Raw genomic sequence first — 9,880 nt, forward strand, 5'->3', positions numbered from 1 at the left:
CTCGGTTGTCGAACATAATCCATTCTGGAAGACCGGTCAACTTCTGAAACGTTTGACAACCGAGGCGCAAAGGGCTGGTTGCAAAGTCAATGGAGAAAATTGGGGAAAAACTGCAGCAGAAGCCATTCTGCTTCCAAGGCACATTCGAAAACGGAAGCAATTACCACTACTTCTGGGTTTTCAGCGTTTGAAAACTGAAATGTTCGGCTTCCGAGATGCTTGAAAACCAAGATACCACTGTATAAGAAAAACAGTCCTTAGTGTTTGGTCATGTATATGTAAATGTGAACATACAAAGCAATGAATCTAAGACCATTAGACCCTTAGTCCACATATCTCAGTGTTGTCCGCTTTCAAAGTTTACCCTAACTTCAGGTTATTTATGAACAAGTTTAAAATGTTACAAGTTAAAATTGCATTGAGAATTTATTGTGAAACTAATGTAACCTGGGGGTGCAAATCTCAAGGGAATGCCTTTTCACAAAGCTACATTAAATGCAAAGAAGTTTGCTTTTAATGGGTGTTGGAAAGAGGCTGTTAAAAAGGAAACCTTGCACAGATTGTGGGGCAGGTAACTAAATTCCATGATCTTTCCAGAGGAACTTGACATATGTGCAGTATTTATCTCCTTAAAACTTCACTCTTATCTATGCAATTCAAACCTACTTGCAATGCAAGTTCTTTTCCAAGTACCAGGGTGTTTAATACAGCTAAATCTGTTTTAAAATCAAGAATATATATATATATATATATATATATATATATAGGCTATGGATCAAGCTGAAAAGGTGTTTCATTATCAGAAAGTTGCAAAACGCCCTCATTGCTATCACACAAGCCTCATTTCCAAATGCTATGAAAAGCTTATTTGGCCTTGAAGCAATTCCACTGGATATGAATTCTGTTTGCAGTGCTGGTGCACATACAGGCTTTCAAAGTCGTAAACTGGAGTTTTAGATAACTTAGCAGAGCTGAATTGGGGAGATCATTTCATTTACACAGAAAAGGCAAAGCCCCTACCCTCCCGGTTTTGGGAAAGTTTGCACACTTTTGTAAAAAGGTGTAAAACTTTATAAAGAGGTGGGTCTCAAGAAGCAAAGGGAACTGCTGAGACACGACACTCTTCTGCCCCTGTTGCATGTTGTTTACTATTAGCTGGGGTAGTTGGGAGTGTGCATGACTGTGCCACAGAAAATAATGTCGTGCAAATGGACTGTATCCCTATTCAGATGCCCACCTGAATCAGAGTGTTGTCCATCTATATATGTGCATCTCTATATTCACATTCTGACTCATAGAATCATAGAATCATAGAGTTGGAAGAGACCACAAGGGCCATTGAGTCCAATCCCCTGCCAAGCAGGAAACACCATCAGAGCACTCCTGACATATGGTTGTCAAGCCTCTGCTTAAAGACCTCCAAAGAAGGAGACTCCACCACACTCCTTGGCAGCAAATTCCACTCATCTAAACTTAAATAAAACGTTATGACCAGAGCTGGATCCTGACAAATTATTGCAGTGAAATATCCAATACAGCATAGCCTGGAAATAAGGGCACATTACTTCTCCCTCACTCCTGCTGTCAGGGTGAGACCAATGGGGTTTTTTTTTAACCCCAGTGGCATTGTCATACAGCAAAATCTGAGAGCCTGCATGTTCCATGATTGGTTATGATCAAGTAGTAAAGAAGCCCTTTCGAGTTAGACAACATCAGACTAAGGGGAAATAGCCATGAAAAGGCATGAAAGAAGAGAATAAACGTCGTTGGTTGGGGTTGTTTTTTTTTTCCCCCAGACCCTTCACCTCCCTACTTCCTGAAGCACCAACTTTTGCACCTAAAATCAATCCCTCGCCCCCAATTGCCATCACACTAGTTTTAAACATGAAATCTTCCAGCATAGATGTGGAGAGTGTATAGAAAATGCCTATTCCTAAGGTGTGAGATGCAACACTTTCATCATTTCCTGAGTGAAAAACAAGGTCTTGCTTTCCTTCCCCTCCAAAATTTCATTTTCAGACCCTTTCTGTGCACGGCATATTTATTCTAGATACAGATATATAAATAGCCTTTACCGAACCAGTAACCATGGGAATTAATAGAGTTCACAGCTGGGTTCTAAATGGACTCCTTACATTTCCCTCCCCTACTCTCTTCAGAACACTTCTCTTTCAAAGAGCGAGAAGAGTCGTTTGGAAAGAGATATGGAGAGAGACTACGGCCAGACCTGCAGACGAAGGATCTCCACCAGCCCTCTCGCTTTAAAGCTTAAACAGTGTGTCAGGGGCTCAGGAGCAGAGGCACAGGGAAGAGAGGAGATGGAGAGCGAAGGGGAAGAATCCGAGGGGAGCGTAGGAGAAGAGGACAGTGGACCGAGGGATTCCATGAGCCTCTCCAGCGAATCGGAAGATTCACAGAAGGGGGCGCCAGTGGCCAGGGGTAGGGGGTTCCCAAGGGGAACGCCCCAGGAGCAAGGGGGCAGCAGGGACTCCCAGAGCAGTAGCTGGAAATCAGGACCAGCTTCCCCACCAGAGCAGAGGGGGGGGGGAAGAGTCCCAAGGATCGGGGCCAGTGCATTCCCCACCAGGGAGAGAAGATAAGGCAGGGCTGACCACGCCTCCATCAGAAAGTCGGACAACGGAGGAGAGGTCAGATCCGGCCAGTGTCCCGGAAGAGGGAAGCAGTGACCGAAGTAGTGTAACGGTTAGGAGAAAGGTCACTGGGTTGGCGCGAGAGGCAAGTTCAAATGTACAGGAGCGCGGGACAGCAGAGAATGAGGATTGGGAACCAGGTCCTAAAGCCCGCCGGAGGGAGGGGGAGGAGCTAAGCGACTCAGCGTCGGAAGAGTCCAGAAAGGGCAATGCCCCAGCGGGCAGGAGGACCCAGAGGAGGAGAGAGCAGCGTAAAAGGTGGAGCAGGGCTAGGATCTTAAACTGGTGTCATAGGGGAGGAGACTCAGACGGGACTTCGCCGATCTAGGGTTTAAGACGTAGGGCTGCACGCTGTGGCTTTGAAATGGAAACTGAACTTCAATAAAGACTTTTGCACATTACTACAGCCTAGCGTTGGTCCTCTATGAGCTGGAACCTAGAGGAAGCTTTGACACAGTGTTATTCAGACAACCCCTGACACTTCCTGGTACATGTTCTTTTTTCCTTCTGGCAACAATATGAAAACAATAGGCCTGATTCTACTCTACTGTAAACTGGTGGTGATAGGGATCCAAGAGGACTCATTTAAGAAGAGCTGCGTTAATTCAGAAGTGCATAATATGGTGCTTCTTTCCAGGCAGGCTCATCCATAGGTAATCTCTTGTTCCCATACACCAAGGGATAGCTGGGTCCTGTACTTAGTAGAAAGCAAGCTCCTTGAATATACGGAACCAAGAGAACAAGTTGGGAAGCTGTAGGTTCTACTTAACCAGAGAAGTCAATGGCTGGCCTTAAACAAGCCAACCTAACCTACTTTTCATAGATTATCTATGAAATAATCTCACCCTTGGAGAAAGGATGAGGTGCAGATGTGGGAAATAAATACATCTCACTTTCATTGCATTACCTCAGGGGTAGCTATACTTGTGGCATGCAGATGTTGGACTACAAATCTCATCAACTCTGGCTATCATGGGACCATCTGGAGAGCCCAATGTTGGCCACCTCTGGTACAGCACTTGTCCTATTCTAATACAGTGGTACCTCGGGTTAAGTACTTAATTCGTTCCAGAGGTCCGGTCTTAACCTGAAACTGTTCTTAATCTGAAGCACCACTTTAGCTAATGGGGCCTCCCGCTGCTGCTGCTGCACCACCGCAGCATGATTTCTGTTCTCATCCTGAAGCAAAGTTCTTAACCCGAGGTACTATTTCTGGGTTAGCGGAGTCTGTAACCTGAAGTGTAGGTAACCTGAAGCGTATGTAACCCGAGGTAACACTGTACGCTAAAGTGTTTTTAATTCTATTCGTTTTTGTGACTACTGTTACTACTAGATGTTAATTTCCTTCTCCCAGAAAGGCCAATACATTTTGTTAACCCAATGAAGTTAACACAGCCATCAACTTTCTATCCAATTTTTTAAAAAATACAATTGTTTTTATTACAGATTATCTTGGGTTGCAACCTTTTTGGACATCAGTCCTATAAGAAATATGCAACATAATGAAACAGGTATTAGAAGACACCCCAGAACTAGCTCTACTGAATATTTTCCAATTCAATAGCACACACTCACACCACAAAGCGCTTATTACCCAACTTACTCTCAGCAGCCAGGAGCATCATAGCGAGAACATGGAGGGACCTGTCAGATGGAACCATGGACCACTGGTACCAAACTGTATGGGAAACAGCCTTACTAGAAAAGCTAATCAACAAACCAAAAATGGGGACAAATAAGACAGGATGCCTTCACCCCAGTGTGGCTCCCCTTTATTACACACATGGTCCAACAAGACTTTCCATCCAATCTTCAGTGTCTACACATGTAATTTATGGAAAGCTTGAGGTTAGGTTTTTTGGCAAGGTCTCAGATAGATCAACAGAGACATCTGCTGGTCAAAGGAAACATAAGAGTTGCAAAAATATCTCTGCTTGTATTGGGTGGTGTTTTAAAACAAACATACTACTCTGTCTACACACAACTGCTGATGCCACACAGCTGCTGCAGATACAGTATTTTGATGCTGTACCACCGTTCACCCACAGCAAACCACACAGGACCTGAGAGAGCAGGGTTCAAATCCTGACTCAGCTGCAAAGCTCACTGGGTGATTTTGGGCTAGTCACTTACTCTCAGCCTAACCTACCACAGAAGATGGTTGTGAGAATAAAACAGGAAAAGAGAATCATGTACTCCACTTTGAGCTTTGTGGAGGAAATGTGGGTTAGAAATGTAAGAAACTGAACAAACAAATCCGTATCTTTAAACACCTGTGTGTGTGCCTGGAAGCTCAGATTGAGCCGGGAGTTCCTGATGTGTGAACATGGGTGTTTAAACATGCAGGCATGGTCATCTATGTGTTACAATTGGGAGTTTACAATTGGAAGATTCAAACCTTTTGTCTTTGATATGCTTTTATTTGTCAAAGTGCATAAACAGGACACTTTATCTTGGCTTTGGTTTAAGCAGGGCAATTTAAAATGCTATTTGCTAGTTCTTCCCACAATTGACAAAATGCAGGCAGATCAGCAAAAAATAAATGAAAACAGTAATATATCCTGAAATTTGGAACATTGGGAACTGTAGTTTGAGCTGTATTTCTGTGACAGGGAATCTATAGCTCCCAACGTTCTTTGGGGGAAGTCATGTGCACGTTTCCGAACACAATTCAAAGTGTTGGTGCTGACCTTTAAAGCCCTAAACTGCCTCGGTCCAGTATACCTGAAGGAGCGTCTCCACCTCCATCGTTCTGCCCGGACGCTGAGGTCCAGCGCCGAGGGCCTTCTGGCGGTTCCCTCACTGCGAGAAGCCAAGTTACAGGGAACCAGGCAGAGGGCCTTCTCGGTAGTGGCACCCGCCCTGTGGAACGCTCTCCCACCAGATGTCAAAGAGAAAAATAACTACCAAACTTTTAGAAGACATCTGAAGGCAGCCCTGCTTAGGGAAGCTTTTAATGTTTAATAGGTTATTGTATTTTAGTGTTTTGTTGGAAGCTTCCCAGAGTGGCTGGGGGGGACCCAGCCAGATGGGCGGGGTATAAATAATAAATTATGATTATGATGATTATTATGATTTAAATGTACATTGCACAGGCTTCAAATTTGCAGTGTGGATCTGTCTTAACAAAATAGCACCTGACTCTGCTGAGGATTGCTGCATAACCTTGAGCAGGTCACCTTCTTTTTTGCCATTTCCCTCCCATGTTTACTTTGACGGTGTTGGTATACTGCCTAGCACAATAAGGCTCATAATGTGCGGTTGCTTTGCCTCCAGGGACAACATTCAGGCAAACAACAACACAGGCAGCCAGCATTGCCCATTTTGTTACTGCTTTTCTGTCCATTCACATGTTGTGAGCATCAACAATTATTGCTAGTTAATCTTCAACATGTCTGAATGCCACAAACTGGAAGCTGTTTCTTCACTTACATCTATTTGCTACATATGGCTCTTTAAAAGCTGGATTTAGGAGGTTAAGAATACAAACCATGTGAGTGAACTGGCGGTTTTTATGGATCGTATGATCTGTCAGTCACTTGCCCGTGTGACATGTCAGCACCTGTCTGTAATTTTTTACAAAACAGGAACGCTATCATGATTTTACATCTGTAGTAATTGTGCTGCCCTCTTTTGTTTCATTCAGTTCTCCAGTTACAACTTTTCTTATATCATATTCAACAGAAGTTGGAGGCAGTCCAGTCTTTGTTTAAATGGTTTACATAACAGCTCTGAAAGGTACATAATAAAAATACGTTTCTTTTGCACCTGCAATCTTAACTCAGAGCTTGAAACTAATTGCTGGGTAGATTCAAATAGTAGCAGCACCTCGGATTAAGTTTTTAAAACCATTTGTTTTCACATAGCTACAAAAAATAAAAGAATATTTATTGTGGTCGATAGTAGGTTTTTTTTGTTAAAAGAATATCAGGTGCCAGTACTCTTATCCCAATCTAAATGTCAAGGGTGCCACCACAAAATGCCTACTTATGGGCAGCAAAAAGAAAGAAAGAAAGAAAGGGACTTCCGGGTTGGCGCCATCGCCGAATGGCGGACTCCCTCCGAGCTCCGGAGGGAGCCTGCTGGGCAGGGGTTGGGTCCCGCCGCGCCGGCGACGCGGGGACCCTCAAAAACCATGGGCGGTGATGCCCATGGACTTGGTGACTTGGCGGGCACCATTTGCGCCCCCCCGACCTGCGAAGGAGCCTTTTTAAAGGCTGCGGAGCGGGTGACGGGGGTGTGGTGCTATGAGTCCACTGCTTCCCCTGCCTAGCGAAGCCGCATGCCATTCGACGGAGAGCACCGACTTCTTAATTTGAAAATTTGGATTAAAAAGAACAACCCGTGAGTAAATTTATCGGACTTAAAAGGAAAATTTGTTTTACGAATTCGGAGCGAGCGGGGGAGGTGCAAAAAGGAAGTCCCCCCCCCCTGTTGTAGATGTTCTAATGCAAGGATTTGACAACTAAGATCGAGAGAAGAATCTGTTTATTTGAAAAAAGTTATTAACTTCATGAAGGGAAATTACAAGTAATTGTGCTGGAGGAGAAGAGTGGTTTGTGAGAACTAAAGTGTAACCCCCCGGGAACCGGGAGCGATCCGTTATGAGAGACTGGTGAAGAGATATAGAAATTTTGACAGCTGTCAAAGTATTATTTTGTCTACAGAGGTCTCTACACTAAAGGAGACAATGGATTTATCTATTGAAGAAAGGAAGGGACTTGACGTAAGTTTGTGTTCCTGAACAAATAAAGCCTCTGTAGAGGAACTAGAATTTTTTTGAATTAGAAGGTTTTTGCAGCGGAACAGGAAAAGAAACCTGAGGAATAAAAACTGGACCAAGCTCGAAGTTGGAACATTTGGGACATCCAGACTTTAAAAGGATCAAGAAACAGAATTTGAGTTATACTCTTAAATATAGAGGTCTGGATGGAAGAAGAATGATCTTTTCTGAGAGTTTCTCTAAGATTGGGCCTTCTGAAATTAAAGACTACCAAAAAGACGGCAAAGTGGAATTGAGAGAGATTTAGACATGGACGTGGGATCTCCAGGCTGGCAGTAGACAGATGGATGGATTTTGGGGATCGAAACCGGGAAAGGGGGGAGGGAGATTTGGAACCCAAAGGCTGTAAAATTATATCTTTTTATTTTTTATTGTTTTACTTTGTGTGACAAAAAAAGGGGAATTCGTGGAAGGGAACTGGGGTCGATCTTAGGGAAGTACAAAAAATATAAAGAGAAATGGTTATACAAGATAAACTAAATTTGAATAATGGGCTAATTATAATTATAATAAGGTTTTAAAATTTGGGGTAAGAATTTGTGGAACTAATCTAATGGAAATGGAATACAAGAGGGGGAGGGGGGGAGTCCTGGAAAGATGTTAATGAAAGTAAGGTTTTAAATGCAAACTTTATCTTTTTCTTTCTTCTTTTTTTTTCTTTTTTATTCTGGATTTTTTGAAAATTTCAATAAATATCATTTAAAAGAAAGAAAGAAAGAAAGAAAGAAAGAAAGAAAGAACAACCCATTTTAATTACTGAGGGAGATACTAAATCAGAGAGTTGCTTATTTATTTAGGCTCTACAATAATTCTGGCATATTATTGTAATATGGAATTACAGTCATACCTTGGCTTACAGCCGCTTCAGGTTGCGTTTTTTCAGGTTACACACCCACCGAAACCCGGAAGTACCAGAACGGGTTGCTTCCGGGTTTCAGTGGTCGCACGTGCGCAGAAGCACTAAATTGCACTTTGGGCATGTGTAGAAGCACTGAATCGCAACCTGTGCATGCACAGACACGCCGCTGTGTGTTGAGAACGCTGCAGGTTGCAGAGGTGCATCCCGCACGGATTATGTTCACAACCCGAGCGTCCACTGTACAGAGACAAATATTAAAGATGATGTTCCATTAACAAGTGGTGGTAACGTAAAATTTAATGATCAAAATGTATTCCACTCTTCTTCAGTATTTCAAAAATACTGAAGATATACTCCCTATATTACTGTTCTGACAATAAGTAAAGTTATCTAAATTTGATTAATAACTAATTAAAAGGCAGGAGATTCAGCGTCCAAAATGTTTTAATCAGTTGATGTCCCTAGATTTGTTTGTTTGTTTAAACCATTTCTGTAAAATTAAGACAGTGGAAATTGATGTGTGATTATGCTTCTCATGTAAAAGTGATGAAGCATTTCTGGCTGGAGCAACTCAGTAAAATGAGCGGGGTATAAATAATAAAATGACTACGATGGTGATATCTGAAAGCCAGGCATTTAGGGGGGAAATATTGCTATGACAACTCACTTCTCTGAAGTAGTGAGAAGTTCCAAATCAACCTGGGTTTGATTTTTGTTTGGAAACTTACTGGTGCTTTGTGTAATATTTGCATTTATTTACAACTACAGTTTGAGCATAGGTTGGAACACAGCTTAGTGATCCGAAAAATACGAAAAGTCTACTGTTCCCACATCAAGGGAGAGCCAGTACCCTGAAATGTCCAAACTCAGCTCTTTGTTTTTCCTTATGGGTGCACTTTCAGACAGTTGTTATTCATGGGAAGGGCTCCATTGCATATCAGCAAATTCAGCTTGCACAATTAAAGTGGATTTGGAGGTCTTGCACAAGAAACTCACTTCCCCAAAAGATCGTACTTTTGCGGTTATTAAAATGGGATAATGTCTAACCTTCCCACAAACAAACAGGAATGAATGTTCAATAAATAGTTCACAACCTCCCTGCAAACAGATCGGGATGCTCAATAAACAGGTTGTCTGTCTGACTGTTGTTCTTTTCACACAGAGACCTTGGCTCCTCCCCATTATCTATCATGAAGATGAATCATCTCTTCTTTCTGTCAACAGTCTTTTTGTCATGTTACAGATACTGGCCAGGTATTACTTCAGGACAACCCACACACTGGTAGATGCTGTTATGAGTTTCCTAATAAAACAGTTGTTTGTTGGACAGTTGCAGAATGACCTCATCTGATTTTTACGGGATTTACATGTAAAGGTTCAGATAAGGGCTGTCCTCACTGTGACCTGAAGTGAGTTTGCTGGAAATGTTTTCAGCATTTCTCACAACAGGTCAAACTGACGGGCCATGCAGAAGAGAACCAGCTAATACTATTAATACACAGCTTTCAGCTTTATTGACATTATTATTATTATTTCTTAAATTCCAAACAACCCTTCATCTAAGGATCACAGGGTGGTTCACAATAT

This window comes from Podarcis cretensis (assembly GCF_951804945.1).
Source record: "Podarcis cretensis genome assembly, chromosome: 4".
Lineage (NCBI taxonomy): Eukaryota > Metazoa > Chordata > Lepidosauria > Squamata > Lacertidae > Podarcis > Podarcis cretensis.